The sequence below is a fragment of the Theropithecus gelada genome, chromosome 10 (assembly GCF_003255815.1).
Source record: "Theropithecus gelada isolate Dixy chromosome 10, Tgel_1.0, whole genome shotgun sequence".
Lineage (NCBI taxonomy): Eukaryota > Metazoa > Chordata > Mammalia > Primates > Cercopithecidae > Theropithecus > Theropithecus gelada.
The window spans coordinates 37272388-37295010 of NC_037678.1; the positions used below are offsets into that span (position 1 = coordinate 37272388).

Here is a 22623-nt window from a genome sequence, read left to right on the forward strand (position 1 = left end):
ATGAAACTATTGAGAATATATTCCATTTCTAAAACCTAATACTATAAACAAAGGTATATTTGAATAATTTTGGTAAATGTCAGAGTCAAGCATAAAGGTGTTTTTAGACAATGAATTAAGAATTAAAATAGGATTTTGGAAACTGAATGCATCAGTATTAAAAGAGATGTAGTAAATCTAGGAGTTTATGTGTCTAATTTCCTCATTTACAAAAGCACATATTGGGGTATTGAATGACTTATTTATTGTCACAGAACTGATTGGGGCAATGGACAAATCACAATTCTGATTATTTAACCTTTACTTCTTTACCTTTTTTAAAAAACTGTTTATCTCTTTGATTCTTGATTGGAATGACAGAAAATTGAAAATTGTCAGATGTCTTAATAGAGGCTGTAGTGGACTCCATTTTGGCCATTAAAAAACAAGATGAACCTATTGACCTCTTCATGATTGAGATCATGGAGATGAAACACAAATCTGAAACTGATACAAGCTTAATCAGAGGGCTTGTTTTGGACCACGGAGCACGGCATCCTGATATGAAGAAAAGGGTGAAGGATGCATACGTCCTCACTTGCAACGTATCATTAGAGTATGAAAAAACGAAGTGAATTTTGGCTTTTTTTACAAAAATACAGAAGAGAGAGAAAAACTTGTAAAAGTTGAAAGAAAATTCATTGAAGATAAAGTTAAAAAAAAATAGAGTTCTTTGTAGGTTCTGGATATTAGCCCTTTGTCAGATAAGTAGATTGCAAAAATTTTCTCCCATTCTGTAGCTTGCCTGTTCACTCTGATGGTACTTTCTTTTGCTGTGCAGAAGCCCTTTAGTTTAATTAGATCCCATTTGTCAATTTTGGCTTTTGTTGCCGTTGCTTTTGGTGTTTTAGACATGAAGTCTTTGCCCATGCCTATGTCCTGAATGGTATTACCTAGGTTTTCTTCTAGGGTTTTTATGGTATTAGGTCTAACATTTAAGTCTCTAATCCATCTTGAATTAATTTTCGTATAAGGAGTAAGGAAAGGATCCAGTTTCAGCTTTCTACTTAAGGCTAGCCAATTTTCTCAGCACCATTTATTAAATAGGGAATCCTTTCCCCATTTCTTGTTTCTCTCAGGTTTGTCAAAGATCAGATGGCTGTAGATGTGTGGTATCATTTCTGAGGACTCTGTTCTGTTCCATTGGTCTATATCTCTGTTTTGGTACCAGTACCATGCTGTTTTGGTTACTGTAGCCTTGTAGTATAGTTTGAAGTCAGGTAGCGTGATGCCTCCAGATTTGTTCTTTTGACTTAAGATTGTCTTGGCAATGTGGGCTCTTTTTTGGTTCCATATGAACTTTAAAGCAGTTTTTTCCAATTCTGTGAAGAAACTCATTGGTAGCTTGATGGGAATGGCATTGAATCTATAAATTACCTTGGGCAGTATAGCCATTTTCACGATATTGATTCTTCCTATCCGTGAGCATGGTATGTTCTTCCATTTGTTTATGTCCTCTTTTATTTCACTGAGCAGTGGTTTGTAGTTCTCCTTGAAGAGGTCCTTTACATCCCTTGTAAGTTGAATTCCTAGGTATTTTATTCTCTTTGAAGCAATTGTGAATGGAAGTTCATTCATGATTTGGCTCTCTGTTTGTCTGTTACTGGTGTATAAGAATGCTTGTGATTTTTGCACATTAATTTTGTATCCTGACACTTTGTTGAAGTTTCTTATGAGCTTAAGGAGAACTCAAACAAATTTACAAGAAAAAAAAAACAACCCCATCAAAAAGTGGGCAAAGGATATGAACAGACAGTTCTCAAAAGAAGACATTCATACAGCCAACGGACACATGAAAAAATGCTCATCACTGGCCATCAGAGAAATGCAAATCAAAACCACAATGAGATACCATCTTACACCAGTTAGAATAGCGATCATTAAAAAGTCAGGAAACAACAGGTGCTGGAGAGGATGTGGAGAAATAGGAACACTTTTCCACTGTTGGTGGGATTGTAAACTAGTTCAACCATTATGGAAAACAGTATGGCGATTCCTCAAGGATCTAGAACTAGAAGTACCATATGACCCAGCCATCCCATTACTGGGTATAGACCCAAAGGATTATAAATCATGCTGCTAGAAAGACATGCACACGTATGTTTATTGCGGCACTATTCACAATAGCAAAGACTTGGAATCAACCCAAATGTCCATCAGTGACAGACTGGATTAAGAAAATGTGGCACATATACACCATGAAATACTATGCAGCCATAAAAAAGGATGAGTTTGTGTCCTTTGTAGGGACATGGATGCAGCTGGAAACCATCATTCTCAGCAAACTATCACAACAACAGAAAACCAAACACCGCATGTTCTCACTCATAGGTGGGAACTGAACAATGAGATCACTTGGACTCGGGAAGGGGAACATCACACACTGGGGCCTATCATGGGGAGGGAGGAGGGGGGAGGGATTGCATTGGGAGTTATACCTGATGTAAATGACGAGTTGATGGGTGCTGACGAGTTGATGGGTGCAGCACACCAACATGGCACAAGTACACATATGTAACAAACCTGCACGTTATGCACATGTACCCTAGAACTTAAAGAATAATAATAATTTTTTAAAAAAAGAAAAAAGTATTAGAACTGAAAAGGAAAGTCTGTGGTGATTCAGATAAAGGATTTGTTGTTATTAATCAAAAGGGAATTGACCCCTTTTCCTTAAATGCTCTTTCAAAAGAAGGCATAGTTGCTCTGCGCAGAGCTAAAAAGAGAAATATGGAGAGGCTGACTCTTGCTTGTGGTGGGGTAGCCCTGAATTCTTTTGATGACCTGTGTCCTGACTGCTTGGGACATGCAGGACTTGTATATAAGTATACATTGGAAGAAGAGAAGTTCACCTTTGTTGAGAAATGTAACAACCCTCTTTCTGTTACATTATTGATCAAAGGACCAAATAAGCACACAGTCACTCAGATCAAAGATGCAGTGAGGGATGGCTTGAGGGCTGTCAAAAATGGCTATAGTTTATTGACAGCTTATTATAAGACAGATGCAGAACCATGGTTTGGACTTATGTGGATAAAACTTCTTAATTTTATAGCAATTAAAAAGCTTTTTTTTAAAAAGCAATGCTGTGACATAAGTATTATTATTTTCATTTTACTGATGAAGAAACTGAGTCTAGTAGAGGTGACTACCCTTACTCCAGGCCTTCTCGTAAGTGCAGACAGGATTTGAACTGTTTGACTACAAGTATTTATTAAGGCCAGGATAGGCAGATTACATATTATTTTTGTTCTGTAGGCAGTTGAGAGATGCTATTTGTGTGTGTGTGTGTGTGTGTGTGTGTGTGTGTTTAAAGCAAGATCTACTTCTGTGAAAGTTCTATTTTTAGAAAGATGAGTTTTCACAGCAGTGTGCAGAAATGGATTGGAGATAAGGCCAGGCATATATTAGGATGACATTCAGTAGGCTAAAGCAGCAGCCCATCTGTGGGATGATACTGGGAAACATTTAAAATAAGCAAAGCTACAGACTCAGTGAGTGGGTGAAACTTCCCACTCTGTAAAATACAGGACAAGATTTTGTATATATGATTTACTATTCCCCAGGCAATGTATATGATAGAAAATCTTATTGTTAGGGGAAATGTGTAACACTTCTTATCTGATCAGTGTCAACAGCAGTAAATGTGACCTTTCCTCATAGAACAGTAAGTAAAAGATGGAGGACCACTGGAACAGTTTCAGTCATGTTGTGCTACTCAGCTTGATTCACATGGAATTGTTGGATTGATTTACAGTTATTACTTGGCCCTATCTTCCCATATATGTGGAAAACGACATATATGTTTAGCTTGTATCTCATTACTCCTAGTTTTTTCCAACTTTGCTTATATTTTGAAATTACTTAGAAGACAGGGAGTTGTTTAATAAATTTTATCATAGTCCTGGTGAAGATGACACATCTTTTACTATGTTGGATTTTTGTCTACCTCCCCAGGAAGGAGTGTAACACAAAGGCAGAGCAAAGGGAAGTCCCCAGACATCCTGACTTTCAAATTGAATCATCAGCCACAAGCTGAACACTTGTATGCAATAAATCAAGCATGCAACATTGTATTCAGATGTCATGCATTAAAGCCAATTTAGAGCCTTAGGTATTACTAAGTACCTTGGAGGAGTTGGTGACAGAAACAATAGACTTTCCAATTATTATGAAAAAATGGTAAGAACCCACTCTGCCCTGTGAGACACTTCTTCATCCACAATAATGATTTGGCTTCACTTTGGGCTATGCATGTGTCAGCAACCCATCTGATGGTCTCCCCAGTTCTGGGACTCTTCAAAGATAAGGGTATCAGGTGACAATTTTAACATTCTGCAGTTCTGAGTCACTCACCAAAGTAAAAATCCAACTTCAACTATATGTAAAGACTGTAGCATTATCCTAGCAAAAGAGAGAGGAGGAACTCATTGGAGGAATGATATCCTGTTAATTAAAGCATTCAAAGCCACTTGATATTAGCATACCATTTGGATTAAATACATTAATAACTTTGTTCACATTAGTGAGTATGAATTTACATTTAGTCAACTTTACGTACAGATATAGACATGTTCCTGTTGATGCCATGAATATTTGCAGAAGTTCTTTAAAGGAGTAATTTAAAAACGGCAATCTGATTTTGAATGTCCTAAAGGATGCTGTGCTTCAAGCACGTCTGCTTAACACGCCATAGAATTGAAAAATGTGTGTGTGTGTGTTTGTGTGTGTAGTTTACATCAAAGAATGGGAGGTGTTCTTTAAAGCAGGAGAGTGTACTTTGAACACTAATCAGGCCAGTGCCTCACACACCACTCTTTTCACCAGCCACTCCTTGGTACTCCTACTTAGTGACATTATTTATTATTTTACATTTTTAGGATGTCTGATAGGGTCTGTGTTAATTCAAGCTTAACCTAACTGTTTTGTAGCTTGAAACTCCAGTCAATTTTAAATTATCGTATCTATCCAACATCAAACAAATATCCTAACTAAAACTTTTATAGAAATAACAGAATTGGTCATTTGTGGCACGAGATAATCATAGCCCAAAGCTACATTACTACAGTTAGAATAAGCAACCATGTTAAAAACCAATTATGTAATTTAATCATTTGTAAAAATCAAAGAAAATCATAGGAACTACTTCAGAGTTTATCTAGAAATGTATTAGTAGAAATTATAAGTATTCAAAATTGATATTTTGTATGTAAAAATAAATTTTGGCAAATTAATTTGACCTCTTTACAATGAATTCTGTACACTTTGAAAATATTGCTTTCCCTGAGATGAAGCTTCTAGAGCAAGAATCAGACAGCAACACTTGCTGTTCAGCAATATTCTATCTTCTGCAGCCTCCACTGCTGATACCCAGGCAAACAGGGTCTGGAGTGGACCTCAAGCAAACTCCAACAGACCTACAGCTGAGGGTCCTGACTGTTAGAAGGAAAACTAACCAACAGAAAGGATACCCACACCAAAACCCCATCAGTATGTCACCATCATCAAAGACCAAAGGCAGATAAAATCACAAAGATGGGGAAAAGCAGTGCAGAAAACCTGGAAATTCAAAAAATCAGAGCACATCTCCCCCTCCAAAGGAACACAGCTCATCGCCAGCAATGGAACAAAGCTGGATGGAGAATGACTTTGACAAGCCGAGAGAAGAAGGCTTCAGTCCATCAAAATTCTCAGAGCTAAAGGAGGAACTACGTATCCAGTGCAAAGAAACTAAAAACGTAGAAAAAAGAATGGATGAATGGATAACTAGAATGCAGAGAAGACCTTAAAAGAACTGATAGAGATGAAAACCATAACACGAGAACTATGTGACAAATGCACAAGCTTCAGTAACTGACTGATCAACTAGAAGAAAGAGTATCAGTGACTGAAGATCAAATGAATGAAATGAAGCGAGAAGAGAAGTGTAGAGAAAAAAGAGTAAAAAGAAATGAACAAAGCCTCCAAGAAATATGGGATTATGTGAAAAGACCAAATCAACGTCAGATTGGTGCGCCTGAAAGTGACGGGGAAAACAGAACCAAGTTGGAAAACACTCTTCAGGATATCATCCAGGAGAACTTCCCCAACCTAGTAAGGCAGACCAACATTCAAATTCAGGAAATACAGAGAGTGCCACAAAGATACTCCTCGAGAAGAGCAACTCCAAGACACATAATTGTCAGATTCACCAAAGTTGAAATAAAGGAAAAAATGTTAAGGGCAACCAGAGAGAAAGGTCGGGTTACACACAAAGGGAAGCCCATCAGACTAACAGCAGATCTCTCGGAAGAAACTCTCCAAGCCAGAAGAGAATGGGGCCCAATATTCAACGTTCTTAAAGAAAAGAATTTTCAATCCAGAATTTCATATCCAGGCAAACTAAATTTCATAAGTGAAGGAGAAATAAAATCCTTTACAGACAAGCAAATGGTTAGAGATTTTGTCACCACCAGGCCTGCCCTACAAGGGATCCTGAAGGAAGCACAAAACATGGAAAGGAACCACAGGTACCAGAGCCATTGCAAAAACATGTCAAAGTAAAGTTCATCGATGCTGGGAAGAAACTGCATCAACTAGCAAGCAAAATAACCAACTAATATCATAATGACAGGATCAAGTTCACACATAACAATATTAACCTTAAATGTAAATGGACTAAATGGTCCAATTAAAAGACACAGACTGGCAAATTGGATAAAGAGTCAAGACCCGTCAGTTTGCTGGCTGTATTCAGGAGATCCATCTCACATGCAGAGACACACATAGGCTCAAAATAAAGGGATGGAGGAAGATCTACCAAGCAAATGGAAAACAAACAAACAAAAAAAACCAGGGGTTGCAATCCTAGTCTCTGATAAAACAGACTTTAAACCATCAAATATCAAAAGAGACAAAGAAGGCCATTACATAATGGTAAAGGGGTCAATTCAACAGAAAGAGCTAACTATCCTAAATATATATGCACCCAATACAATAGCACCAAGATTCATAAAGCAAGTCCTTAGAGACTTACAAAGAGACTTAGACTCCCATACGATAATAATGGGAGACTTCAACACTCCACTGTCAACACTAGACAGATCAACGAGACAGAAAGTTAACAAGGATATCCAGGAATTGAACTCAACTCTGCACCAAGCGGACCTAATAGACTCTACAGAACTCTCCACCCCAAATCAACAGAATATACATTCTTCTCAGCACCACATCGCACTTATTTCAAAATTGACCACATAGGTGGAAGTAAAGCACTCCTCAGCAAATGTACAAGAACAGAAATTATAACAAACTGTCTCTCAGACCACAGTGCAATCAAACTAGAACTCAGGATTAAGAAACTCAACCAAAACTGCTTAACTACATGGAAACTGAACAACCTGCTCCTGAATGACTGCTGGATACATAATGAAATGAAGGCAGAAATAAAGATGTTCTTTGAAACCAATGAGAACAAAGATACAACATACCAGAATCTCTGGGACACATTTAAAGCAGTGTGTAAAGGGAAATTTATAGCACTAAATGCCCACAAGAGAAAGCAGGAAAGATCTAAAATTGACACTCTAACATCACAATTGAAAGAACTAGAGAAGCAAGAGCAAACACATCCAAAAGCTAGCAGAAGGCAAGAAATAACTAAGATCGGAGCAGAACTGAAGGAGATAGAGACACAAAAAAACCTCCAAAAATATCAATGAATCCAGGAGCTGGTTTTTTGAAAAGATCAACAAAATTGATAGACCACTAGCAAGACTAATAAAGAAGAAACGAGAGAAGAATCAAATAGACGCAATAAAAAATGATAAAGGGGATATCACCATCGACCCCACAGATACACAAACTACCATCAGAGAATACTATAAACACCTCTACGTAAATAAACTAGAAAACCAAGAGGAAATGGATAATTTCCTGGACACTTACACTCTCCCAAAACTAAACCAGGAAGAAGTTGAATCCCTGAATAGACCAATAGCAGGCTCTGAAATTGAGGCAATAATTAAAAGCTTACCAACCAAAAAAAGTCCAGGACCAGATGGATTCACAGCCGAATTCTACCAGAGGTACAAGGAGGAGTTGGTGCCATTCCTTCTGAAACTATTCCAATCAACAGAAAAAGAGGGAATCATCCCTAACTCATTTTACCAGGCCAACATCATCCTGATACCAAAGCCTGACAGAGAAATAACAAAAAGAGAATTTTAGACCAATATCCCTGATGAACATCGATGCAAAAATCCTCAATAAAATACCAGCAAACTGAATCCAGCAACACATCAAAAAGCTTATCCACCATGATCAAGTGGGCTTCATCCCTGGGATGCAAGCCTGGTTCAACATATGCAAATCAATAAACGTAATCCAGCATATAAACAGAACCAAAGACAAAAACCACACGATTATCTCAATAGATGCAGAAAAGGCCTTTGACAAAATTCAACACTCCTTCATGCTAAAAACTCTCAATAAATTTGGTATTGATGGAACGTATCTCAAAATAATAAGAGCTATTTATGACAAACCCACAGCCAATATCATACTGAATGAGCAAAAACTGGAAGCATTCTCTTTGAAAACTGGCACAAGACAGGGATGCCCTCTCTCACCACTCCTATCCAACATAGTGTTGGAAGTTCTGGCTAGGGCAATCAGGCAAGAGAAAGAAATAAAGGGTATTCGGTTAGGAAAAGAAGAAGTCAAATTGTCCCTGTTTGCAGATAACATAATTGTATATTTAGAAAACCCTATCGTCTCAGCCCAAAATCTCCTTAAGCTGATAAGAAACTTCAGCAAAGTCTCAGGATACAAAAATCAATGTGCAAAAATCACAAGCATTCTTATTCACCAGTAACAGACAGAGAGCCAAATCATGAATGAGCTTCCATTCACAATAGCTTCAAAGAGAATAAAATACCTAGGAATCCAACTTACAAGGGATGTAAAGCACCTCTTCAAGGAGAACTACAAACTGCTGCTCAGTGAAATTAAAGAGGACACAAACAAATGGAAGAACATACCATGCTCATGGATAGAAGAATCAATATTGTGAAAATGGCTATATTGCCCAAGGTAATTTATAGATTCAAGGCCATTCCCATCAAGCTACCAATGAGTTTCTTCACAGAATTGGAAAAAACTGCTTTAAAGTTCATATGGAACCAAAAAAGACCCCACATTGCCAAAACAATCCTAAGCCAAAAGAACAAAGCTGGAGGCATCACGCTACCTGACTTCAAACTATACTACAAGGCTACAGTAACCAAAACAGCATGGTACTGGTACCAAAACAGAGATATAGACCAATGGAACAGAACAAAGCCCTCAGAAATAATACCACACATCTACAGCCATCTGATCTTTGACAAATCTGACAAAAAAAGAAATGAGGAAAGGATTCCCTATTTAATAAATGGTGCTGAGAAAATTGGCTAGCCATAAGTAGAAAGCTGAAACTGGATCCTTTCCTTACTCCTTATACGAAAATTAATTCAAGATGAATTAGAGACTTAAATGTTAGACCTAAAACCATAAAAACCCTAGAAGAAAACCTAGGTAATACCATTCAGGACATAGGCATGGGCAAGGACTTCACGTCTAAAACACCAAAAAGCAAAGGCAACAAAAGCCAAAATTGACAAATGGGATCTAATTAAACTAAAGAGCTTCCGCACAGCAAAAGAAACTACCATCAGAGTGAACAGGCAACCTACAGAATGGGAAAAAATTTTTGCAAACTACTCATCTGACAAAGGGCTAATATCCAGAACCTATAAATAACTCAATCAAATTCACAAGAAAAAAACAAACAACCCCATCAAAAAGTGGGCAAAGAAAATGAACAGACACTTCTCAAAAGAAGACATTCATACAGCCAACAGACACATGAAAAAATGCTCATCATCACTGGCCATGAGAGAAATGCAGATCAAAACCACAATGAGATACCATCTCACACCAGTTAGAATGGCAATCATTAAAAAGTCAGGAAACAACAGGTGCTGGAGAGGACATGGAGAAATAGGGACACTTTTACACTGTTGGTGGGACTGTAAACTAGTTCAACCATTGTGGAAAACAGTGTGGCGATTCCTCAAGGATCTAGAACTAGAAATACCATTTGACTCAACCATCCCATTACTAGGTATAGACCCAAAGGATTATAAATCATGCTGCTAGAAAGACACATGCACACATATGTTTATGGCAGCACTATTCACAATAGCAAAGACTTGGAATCAACCCAAATATCCATCAGTGACAGACTGGATTAAGAAAATGTGGCACATATACACCATGGAATACTATGCAGCCATCAAAAAGGATGAGTTTGTGTCCTTTGTAGGGACATGGATGCAGCTGGAAACCATCATTCTCAGCAAACTATCACAATAACAGGAAACCAAATACCTCATGTTCTCACTCATAGATGGGAATTGAACAATGAGCACACTTGGACACAGGAAGGGGAACATCACACACCGGGTCCTATTGTGTGGAGTGGGGAGCGGGGAGGGATAGCATTAGGAGATATACCTAATGTAAATGACAAGTTAATGGGTGCAGGACACCAACGTGGCACATGTATACATATGTAACACACCTGCAAGTTGTGCACATGTACCCTAGAACTTGAAGTATAATTTAAAAAAGAGAAAATATGGCTTTCAGAATTATGTAAAAAACTTATAATTTAGACAACAGGGAAAGCAAATTTTGCTGAGTGCCTATTGCAAACCAACTTGTAATGGCAGTTCTTAATTAATGAGTGTTTACAATGTGCCCAGCGCTATAGGCTAACATTTGATATGTTTTCTCAGTATCCAAGGTTTTGATGAGAAAATCGAACTACAAATAGATTAAATCATTTGAAAATATGATACATAAGAATTAGAGCCATAATTTGAACTTGAGCAGTTTGATTACAGAACATTTGCATGTAACCTTTATCCTAAATTGTCTCTCTTGCAGGAATCATGGACAAAGAAACTGTGTGATTCACTGTGAATGACCTGTTAATAAAATTGCAATTAAAAAAGAAACTCATATCAATAATAATAATTTACTTATTTATTTGCTTAAATGTTTCAGTTTTGGCCATAGGGAGCTCTTTCAGTTGATTCCTGTGTCCCTTTGACATAGTCTAAACTACAAACATCTTTTCTTTGTAATTTTGTCTTGAAGTTTTTCATTTTTTTGGGTGTGTGTGTTTGTTTTCGTTTTGAGACAGGGTCTCCCTCTGTCACCCCAGTTACAATAGAGTGGCACAAACTCAGCTTACTGCAACCACCCCTTCCTGGGCTCAAGCCATCCTCCCATCTCAGCCCCACAAGCAGCTGGGACCACAGGTGCACCACCATACCTGACTATGTTTGTATTTTTTGTAGAGATAGGTTTTGCTATGTTTCCCAGGCTGGTCTCAAACTCCTGAGCTCAAGCAATCCACTTACCTAGGCTTCCAAAGTGCTGGGATTACAGGCATGAGTCACTGTGCTTGGCCTGCTTTGAACACTATTTTATGGCTCTTCAAGGTGCTCTGGGTTCATCTGGTATATTCATGTCCCAGTCTTAGAATTAACCATTTCTCCCAGGCATAATTGGAGGATTGTATTGGAAAGCAAAAACTGGGTGGTAGATGTGCTTGTTGCTATTGGGATGTCATCGTCATACGCCCTAAGCACATAGCAAGAAAATATATTCTTGTATACTAACAAATGTACATGAACACATAAATATTCCCATATGTATCATCTATATCTATAATAAGCTAAACATAAGTTCATACTGTTGTCTCCAACTCTGATTTGTTAACATATGAAACATTCTAACCTCTTTCCTTGCTTGTCTGCTTTCTCCCACTCTGATAATGAGAAACCTGGCTCTTGCCATCAGTAATCCATTTACTTAGCTGTTTAATTTTAGTATAGAGTTTTCAGAATTGTTTGCTAGTATTCACATGAAAAACAACTTTAACAACTAGAGTATTGTGCTTATGTACAGTTCCTTTTGGCTTTAGTCTTAGTCTCCACTCTTTTCTAAAGTTATTTAAGTCAACACCTCACCCACACCTCTTTAGTAAAGTAATTTCATATATTTTAACACAGTTAGATTTTGTTATCATAGTATTCATTCTATTCTGGGACCCACTCATGTTCTAATTTTTTTTTAGTTGCATACATTAATATTCACTTTGTGCTTTAAAGTTTATGTAGATTTTTAAAATTTTACAGTTTTCAGCATCCACCAGTGCAGTATCATAAAAAATAGTTTCATAAATAAATAAGCAGAAAAGTATAGACAAATTTCCAGTGCAAAAATTTCCAAATAAATTATGCATATATTATACATTCAGGAAGATGGAATATAACTCCCCATTTCTTAAGTATGAATTGCACATAGTGACTTCCTTCTTAAGAGTAGAGTTTGGAAAGAAGGAAAAAGAGTAACTTAACTGTGGAGCAACCTGACAAACTGCTTCAGCTTGGTGATCAAGAGTAACATCAACATCTTCCAAAGACCCAGATATAATACAGAGATTGCAAATAGGTGGTTTGGTGGTTTGCAGGTCAAAAGTGGGCTTCAAATATATGCATGTGAGTTTATATATGAAATATAATCAGTTTATATATATTTTATAGAATTTAAAAACAGATATATAAATAATATATACATACATGAATACACTTTAAAAAATTTAAAAGTTTGAATATTGCACATAAAACTTCAGCTTTGTAGCTTCTCTTGAGAAATCAGAAGTCTCTGTTTATTACATAAGGGTCCTTATCCCTAGAAGGTAATAATTAGCTGGAGCTAAGGAGATGTTGTCCTCTTCAAAAGGATATACCTTCTCCAGTTTTCCTTGGTCCCTGCCACTCCCTTTTATATTACAAATGGTTTACCCAGTTACTCATTTAGGCCACTCTCCTCTCCCCCGTAGATCTTTGAATCTGTAACCTCTGTTTCCTATCTCCTTCTCCATGAAAACCTATCTGATTACTCCATTCACTTCAGATCCCTGCTCTCTCTTTAGTCCTATAGATTTTTTAAATTGCTATTTTTTTCCTTCTTATTAACAACAAAACAAACAAATACAAAAATCTAAGACCAAAAGCAACACTAGATGTCTTTCTCCACTAATGCTTTTTAAACTCCTTGAGAGTTGTATTAAAGTCTCATTTGACATTTTCCTCTCAAGGAACTTATTTCAGTAAAGCACAAATACCTTTTTTCTTGAGAGGGTGAATGAGTAAATAATGAAGCTCCCCTAAAGTAATTTTTGATAAATATAATTTGCCACTTTCACTAAAATGACAAATATACAGATGAGATCACTGACATACATATCAATGAGATCACTGACATACATAACAATCATTAGGAGTTGCCACTTAACTATTTATTTTATTATATTTTACTTTCCATGGCTAAATAAATTTGCCATTCTTTAAGCTCTCCATTTGGTAGTCTCATTTGCACAGGTGTTTTTCTCATAACTTCTGCAATTATCTTAATGGAATGCTTATTTGGGCCCACACAGATCTTGCCATAGGGAAATAAGTTGTTACTTGCTATGATCTTACATCATTACTTCAGCATCTCCACACACTTTTGTACAACATGCAAAACACAGTCTTCATTAGTGGTAGAGTCATTTTTTCAAGGAGACAGAGTAATTAAATCTCACAGAGTCAACCAATTAAGCCCAAATTACTTAGAGGACTATAAATTTAGAGCCATTGCCCTTCTTTTTAAGTTGGGTAAAACATGGAGTCCATGGACTCTTGGTCTCAGATTTGTTTGAATGATTTGATTATCTGGTTCCAGGGAATTAGAGAGTGGATTCATATTTTAAAGACTGACTAAAACGTAGCTGTTAACACAGAATAAAAATTGACTAATGGATTACCTGAAATTGACAGCACAACTCCGGATAGATTATAAGCCCTAACATCTTCTTTATCATTTGGTCCAGGAAGAGAGAAACATAAACCATCCCTCTACTATGTAAATTTGGACCTGCGTTTAACCTTCTAAATATTCTTTCATTTTGTATGTGTCGGTTCTGGAAAACATGAATTATATGCTCATCAAGATAATTAAAAGTACAGTTGCTGTATATTAGTCTAGGGGAATTGTCAGGTCTCTTTAATAATAGGAATCTATCTTTGCAATCAATCAGCTATTCATTAATAGAAACAGCAAATTTATCTTCATTTTTAAAAAATATCATTTAGTTAGACTGGGACTCTTCCTACGTGTTTTATAATTGTTTTACAAACCCTTTTAAAATTACTGTCATTTTTGCTTACGAGCAGGGTTCATTTTTGTCACGTCTATGTGGTTGCAACTAAATCAGATTAAACTAAAAGATTATGTTTGGCTGATTTATATACCACTAAGTGTTATTTTTTGTCTTGGTAAATCAAACAGTAGTGTTATAGTTTGAATACCGAGGTATTCTATCTTACTCATCATATGTATGCATTAAGAAATAAAAAACAAGCTGCTTAGATGACAGCATCAGCACTGGCAGACAAAAATGTTGTACTTGGGTTTAGTGTACCCTTTGACAGTAACTTCCTTAGACTTCTGAAAATTTATGCTGAACCAGTGAGACTATGAGGCTAATCTGTTTTCCTGTTCCTACTATCTTTCTAGGAGTGTTGAGCTAAGAAATATCTTTTTACTTCAATTTGCTCCCTGCAGAATAGGAAAAACATACAAGTTAAATAATTAAATAACAATTTAGTCCAAAACACTGAAAAGAGTAAAATATAGTTAGCCTTGGCATCTCCATGCTTGTTCTTGTAAACATAATTTTTAAAATATCTAAAGGTTATTGGCATTACTCACTAGTTTCCTACTTAAATTAAAAGTGTATAGACTTGGTATCATTATTCAGGCTGTTTTCTAAGAAAATCATTAACAGTTTCTTTTACGTACAGTTAGTGGACATGATTAGTAAGCATCTCAATAATGTTGTATTCTTTTTCCTTTCAGGTAAACTTTTACTGAAATTTTCAGGTAAATTTTTCTTTCAGGAAAATTTGTGCTAAATTGTTATACCAACAAAGAGGCATATAAATCATAATTATTTAGCTTTTTCTGTACAATTGTACACAAAGTGAACACAGCCATATAAGCAGTACTCAGATCTAGACGCAGAACATTACTAGCAACCCTGAAACCCGCTCATACCCTTTCCCAGACACTGTCCTTTCAAAAGTAACTACTATTCTGGTTCTAACACACAGATTAATATTTTTCTGTTTCTTAAAGCACAATGTATATACCCTTTTGGCTGGCTTCTTATTGATCTCATTTTTGAATTCAACCATGTTGTTGCTTGAAGCAATAGTTTGTTCTAATGATGTACAGTATTTCATCACGTGAATAAAACAAATAGTATTTGGTTTGTTTCTCCTTTGAGGTTTTTATAAATAGGGACATCATAACATGATTAAATGTGTCTTTCTATTGGGCATGCTCCTAAGACTGCTATTCTTAGGTCAAATGATAGGCATATGTTCAACTTGGTAGATGTTGCTAAATAGTTTTCCTAAGTGACATTTTTCTTTTATTATTATTATTATTATTATTATTATTATTATAATACTTTAAGTTCTAGGGTACATGTGCATAACGTGCAGGTTTGTTACATATGTATACTTGTGCCATGTTGGTGTGCTGCACCCATCAACTCGTCAGCACCCATCAACTCGTCATTTACATCAGGTATAACTCCCAATGCAATCCCTCTCCCCTCTCCCCTCCCCATGATAGGCCCCGGTGTGTGATGTTCCCCTTCCTGAATCCAAGTGATCTCATTGTTCAGTTCCCACCTATGAGTGAGAACATGCGGTGTTTGGTTTTCTGTTCTTGTGATAGTTTGCTAAGAATGATGGTTTCCAGCTGCATCCATTTTTCAATTTACATTCCCATCAATAGTGTATGAGAATTTCATCTCTTTCAAAACCTTGCCAATGCTTGGTGTTCACTGTCTTTTGCATTTCAAGCATTCTGTTGGGAATATAGAAATACCACATTGTAATTTAATTGGAATTTATCTAGTAACTAAGCCAAGAATCTTGTCATATGCTTATTTGCTGTGCAGACTGGTATTCTGGGAGTTTGAACAAATTCAAATCATATCCATATGGCTTCTTAGTGTTAGTGCTCAAACTGTCATTTTGTGAGACTGGGACTGTATTAGTGGATCTAAGTCTATATACCACTGGGAATAAAATCATGAAAGAAAAACATTCCTCCTACACCCCTCCAATATTACCAAGCTTATCCTTAATGCTAGTCAAAGTAGATCAGGTTAGGGTGAGGGATGATTAGGTAGATACAAAAGAGATGTCTAATGGAGCTAAAGATACAAAATGTCATGGCATGCATAATTTTTCTATTGTGGAACATACATTTAACCTAAAAAGTCAATCAATCAAACAAACCAAAAAAAGAACATTGATCACATCATAGTATAGAGCACCCATGGTGAAGACTGAGAAACAGATGAGGCAGCACACAAGCATTCCCTGCATTCTGTGGTCCACACTGAAGGAAAGAATCCTCCCCTACCACCACCAGTGCCCCTCCCCACACACTATCCATTAGATATCAGCTAACAAAGACTGTGCTAAAGGAAATCGAAGCCAGTGTGTAAGCACATACTCAGGATTTCCAGAAAATTAAAACAAGGAAACACCAACACCAAAGCTCAGCAAGAGATAACAGTAGCAAAAGCCATACAAAAAAGAAACAGAAATTATTCTCTTGGCCACATTAATTCTAGTTCCTCATAATATACTTTGCAAGGAGGGTAGAGAAAATTGTATTAGAGTGGAATCTCCTAAGACTTAAAAAGGGTCTTAAGCATGAGAGGAACAGAACAGGCAGAGGGGAAAAAAACTTGAAGGGATTGTATTCTTTACACAAATTATCTTTGATTTAATTTTAAATATAGGTAAATTTCTCAAATGTCCCAAGTGAAGATGTTTTTAAGACACAGTAAATTAAGGAAGGGCAAAAGGGAGGAAAGCTAATTGGGACAGGTAATTTGGAAAGTGAAGAAGACAGAACTAATAAGCCAACATGTATAGAACATCTTTTGTGTGCTGAGACAGGGAGGGAAGCACCTATCTGAAAGCAAGTGTATGAACTGTGGGAGAAAAATCAGCCCAGGAGCAATGATTTCACACATCAGTCCTTGGAGGCATGTTGTGCCCAGTGAGGACCCAATCATGGTGTCCTGCAAATGTTGCTACTATGTACTCTCTCTCCTTAATTTTTGTCAATCCAGTCTTTTCTATGGATTTGAAATAATAGGTAGAAAGGAAAATTGTAAAGTTGTTTTGCTTTTCTCTTTTTCTTTTTTCTTTCTTTCTTTCTCTTTCTTTCCTCTCTTTCTCTTTCTTTTCTTTCTCTCTCTCTTCTTCTTTCCTTCCTTCTGTCTTTCTTTCTTTTTCTTTCTTCTCTCTCTCTCTTTCTTCCTTTTTATTTTTTTTTTCAATGGAGTCTCGCTCTGTCGCCAGGCTGGAGTGCAGTGCTTCAACCTCTGCCTCCTGGGTTCAAGTGATTCTCATACCTCAGCCTCCTGAGTAGCTGGGATTACAGGCACGCATCACCATGACCAGCTAATTTTTGTATTTTTAGTAGAGACGGGGTCTCACCATGTTGGCCAGGCTGGTCTCGAACTCCTAACCTTGTGATCTGCCCACCTCAGCCCCCAAAAATGTTGGAGTTACAGGCATGAGCCACTGCGCCTGGCCTGCTTTCTTTTCTTTTTAAAATATCACCATGTAACCCAATTTTCTTCCGTACATCTTATGAATGATCTCCTCTTTTGGCATTTTGACACATGCAGTGTTCCCTTTGCCATCTCTGCCTTGCCACTGCCACTGTTCCTCTTGCCATACCCATCTCCTTTCCTCTTTTGAGAGAGACATACATTTGTCTCTCCATTTGTTTTACAAAGGAATGTGGATGGCTGGGAAGGAAGGGCTATTTTTCCCATTAGCATGCTGTCAGGCATTTGTGGCATGTCGCAACTGAGACTGTGTGTTTATTTTTGCATCGTGTATCAGTCTAATTTCATATGATCCCTGCATAAAACTGTCCACCCATACACACACATTTATGTATTTTATTTTACAGTCAGGGAATATGGATTTTTCACCTCTAAAAGAACTGGCAGGCTGTGGTTGCTGCCTGCCTGCTGAATAGTTTATTGAGAGCATAGTTAAATTAACATGAGACTTGTCATAACATTTTAATTTATCTTTGCCTTAACTCAGTAACTTGGACTTGACATCATAACTAACAATTTTTAAGAATTTGGGTTTGAGAAATAAAGTTCCAGGTCTGATGAAGGACTTCATGGTGTTAAATTTGGTAACTCCCTCAATATAGTACATAAAATAAAAAAAGTTCCCATGTTTTCCCTGCTTGTCAGGAAGCTGGAATGGTAGGACAGTCCACCTGCCATTATGAAACAGTGTAACTCCCAATCCTCCATCCCGTCCCTGGCAACTTTGTATCCCCATTTATTTTATTTTGCTTATTTGAGATAAAAAAGGACAGGGACAAATAAAGTAAATCACTTGAGACCTCAGAGTCAAATTGCACTGTAGGGCATGTTAGCACTTACCAGCCTGTTATCTTGATCCATACAAATCATTGTTCTGTGAAAAATGTGACACCCTAAAGGCATCAAGTAAGAAGCTCTGCTCTCTCTGCTGTTTTAAATGAGCATGTGTAGTTTCACTTCTCTTCCTCTCAACTGACTCCTCCCCAAAGAATATAATTAGAAATAGCTTCTGGGTTACTGTATCTATTTACAATGTCAGCAAAGAACTAGAGATCAATGGACAACATCAAGACAATACTCCAGGTTTCATGAATAAATTTCCCCAACCATGAAATTCAAATCGGTTCATCCGGATGCCACATAGAAATCTGGAATGTGATCCCTCCCAAATAGAATCCCAGGGAGTGACTTCAGTGAAGAAATAATGGTCTGGCAGGCACTACTCTCCATGAGGAATAAGCAACAGCATCATGAAGCTAGAATCAGCTCATTACAGGAAATTCTGAACATTTGCCTTAGATGCTACAACCCTGAGACCCTAGGCTTTCTGAGAGAATGAGTCCAAATGAATACATCTGAGACATAATAAGCCAAGCCAGAGAATTTGCACTGAAAAATAAAAAGCAGCAAAGCTGGAAGTGAGCCAAAGGTTACAGTAAGGCCTGATTATATCATTTACTATGGATGTCCAAGATGAAATATGGATGTGCTCATGTGATGAATGGCATATGGCCAAAACAGAAAACACACTTGCCCTTTGACATTAAGTTCCAGGCATCCACACAAGGGAGACTTTTCTACAAAGGAAAAAGTGCTCAAAATTGGAAAACAAAGCAATTGAGAAATTGATGTTGATGGAAAGATGAAATGAGTTAAATAGAGACAGGTTGCCCTTCTAAACAAAAAGACAAAGCGTTATACAAGATCTTGAAGAATTTGTTCTCTGTAACCCTAATACTTAGAAGAGTTCCTGGCACATGGTTATTATTCAATATACATCAGATGAATGAATGTCTTTCGTATATAAACATGACTATAAAGAAGTCATCACTGTGCCCTATGGCAACATACAACCACAAGATATTTTTAATGCTTTTCTTTAAATGCTTGAGAAGTAATTTAAACAGAGTAGACTCAGATATTTTCTCTAACCTCAGGACAAAGCTTATGTGCACTCATAATTCACAAAGGGAAGGTGAACTTTTTCATCAAGCTGACAAGCAACATTCTCCTGAATGTGGGACATTCCAGGCCTGTGAATAAGCCTTTACAGCCGTGCTAACATTCATAGACAGAAGCAGAAGCTTTTAACTGATTGCATATCATAGAATCTCCAGAAGAAATTGCAAACTCTAAAAGCATGCATCCCATCTGCCACCTAAAACCCTGTTCTTGCTCATATTTAGATGTATAAATGAAACTTAATAAGTTATATTTTGCTGTATATGAGCATTTGGGGCTTTGTCTCAGCTTTGTCTCAAATAACTTCAGCAATAGAATTATACTTTAAATGTTGATTGATTTTTGAATAGCCAAAATGTATCCACTGTGTGGCTGCAAACATGTAATGTGGTATGCACTTGATCAAAACTTTTAACAGACTGCAGAAAAGATATATATTTCCCATATGGGAAATCAGAAATGAAAGGGCAATGCTTATTGTTCAACACTGCAATGTTTAAATAGTTGTTCCTGGTAAAATTAATTCAGGATTCTAGCCCTGTAGAGGAGATCAAAAGGAAAGTTGTAGAAACTGTTGCCATCTTTGACAGATTATCTGCAGAAATAAAAAAGAGTAACTTCCATGGGAACATTAGGATGTGTGAACACTGAGGCTTTATGAAAAGGTGCATTCAAGGTCTTTCTTTTAATAGAATTTCAATGGTTGATAATAAGCATATTGTTCAGAGAGTTCGGGGACATAATGACAGAGTCTATTTTGTGACCACTCTGCTGCTTCTGGCTAACATTAAGTATATACAGAATAAGAAGTAAATGTAAGAAGATGTAAAGTGGATGACTGGAAAATAAGCATACCAACATGTGGATAGGATTTCATGTAACTGGATCACCTTCTGCTTCTAAGGAGTTAGAGTCCTTCATGGTTACTCTCAGCTTCCTATTGGTTGAGGCTATCCTTCAATTCAAATCCCAGATGAGCCATCAAGTGCATTTTTTCTACACTGAATACCTGTTCTAGGCAAATTAATTGTTAAGGGTTAGATTGGCATTAGATGCAATTATTAACGTATTGAAATAGTGTGGAAGGAATACAGCCAGGAAGAGACACATGTCAGTCCAATTCGATATCTCAAAATGAAAGAACATCATGTGGGTCCTTTACTGGTTCTTTAGATACCATTTTGTGTTCCACACTGGGTAGGGGTGCTTCAAGCGACATTGCTCTTATGTTACTCTTCTTTTTAGAGGTTCGCAGTGTAGCCCTAGTCACAAACCCTGTGCATTCCCTCCTTGTCCTCTGCAGAATTTATCTCATTGTTCATTCCCCTTTTCACTGGATTCCAGGCCAATGAATTGCCCTCTTCCTGCCACCTCTCTGACTCTCACTTGGATGCTTAATGTTCCTCTCCTTTACATTTAATGTCCATTTCACACAACATTCTGCCTTTGGCTGTCTTTTCTTTTCCCTTCTAGAGTTGATCTTTCATTCATGCCTTCTGCTGAAGAACCTAAATCAATAACCATGTTTTTCACTCCCCCTATTTACAAGGGACAACAGTCATTCTCCTGATAAATGTCCTGTCAGCACCTCAAATTTGACATGCCTATAACCAATCATCTACTTTCTTCTTACATGTGCTATTCTGTCTCCTCATGCTCTCAACTGGAAGAAGCTACTGCTCCAGTTGGACAGACTCAAAACTGTAGAGTCCTTCCTATACTAGGTCTGCATTATAAATTTAGTGCTAATCTTTAAGAATGTAAGGAAGTAAACTGCACTTCTTTACTGTCTTTCACATGTATCCCTTTCCTTTCTGTTATTGCTACTAATCATCTAGCTAAGAACTGTGTCTCTCTCATAAACAATATCCATAAGAGGATTTGTCCTATGACAATTCCTTCCTTGAACTTACACCTCTGTTCATCAGACAAGCATTACTATTACCATTACCAATGTGTAGAATGGTAAGAAAAGTATTATTAAAGCAGAACTCTGGTCAAGCCATCCTCAATTATATAGCTTCCAATGGTTTCCAAATAATTCCTAAAAAGTAAAGAACAAGAAAAACAAGGAAGACTAATTCTACAGCAAAAAGGCATTGGGTTATATGAAAGGAAGACTAGAGGAAGAATAAAAGGTGATGGCCAATATTTTCCATGCATAAGCTGAAGGACTGTGGATATGTGGTAAGTTATCACTAAATTATGCAAAGAACCATAATTTGCTTGTTCAGATCATTACTCTCCTAGACAACTTCCTTTCCTAGACACCTTAGTATTATTCTATAGGTATACATGTATTAAATAAATGTACTTCCCAATGATGTATTATGGAAATGATCAGTCATAAGGTTGTAGACATGGGGCTGGGAAGACAAGTTAGGAGCCTGTGGGATGAGGACTGTGGCTTGGGGTGATGGGCGAAAGGCTGAACAACCTCTGAATTGTGCCAAGTCTAGAGAAATGCTGCTCTGATACATATTTAAATATCACCAAGTCTCTTTTTGGTCAATGGCCAGCTGTGACACCTAGAAGTGAAGCAACAACACTAAGAGTTAACAGCTCTTCCCAATCTATACCAATCACATTTATTTTTGAAGAAACCCTTTGATGTACTGAAAGCTCTAGAACAAGAAAATTACTACCTGAAAGGTTTCATTATACCTAACAATGAAAATCACATATAATCCTTCAAATTGAAATAAAATTTTATTTTCCACAAAGCCTTTCTAAGTTATTAGAAAGGTTTTGGTCCTTTGTATTTTATAGCTAATCTGTTCTGAATCTCAGTTATAATTTATTATGTCAAG

General features: G+C 36.9%; 1 pseudogene; it reads left to right on the forward strand.

The window, feature by feature from the left end:
- Positions 1-374: 374 nt before the first annotated feature.
- LOC112632431 overlaps positions 375-22623 on the forward strand; it is a 66895-nt pseudogene continuing 44646 nt past the window's right edge.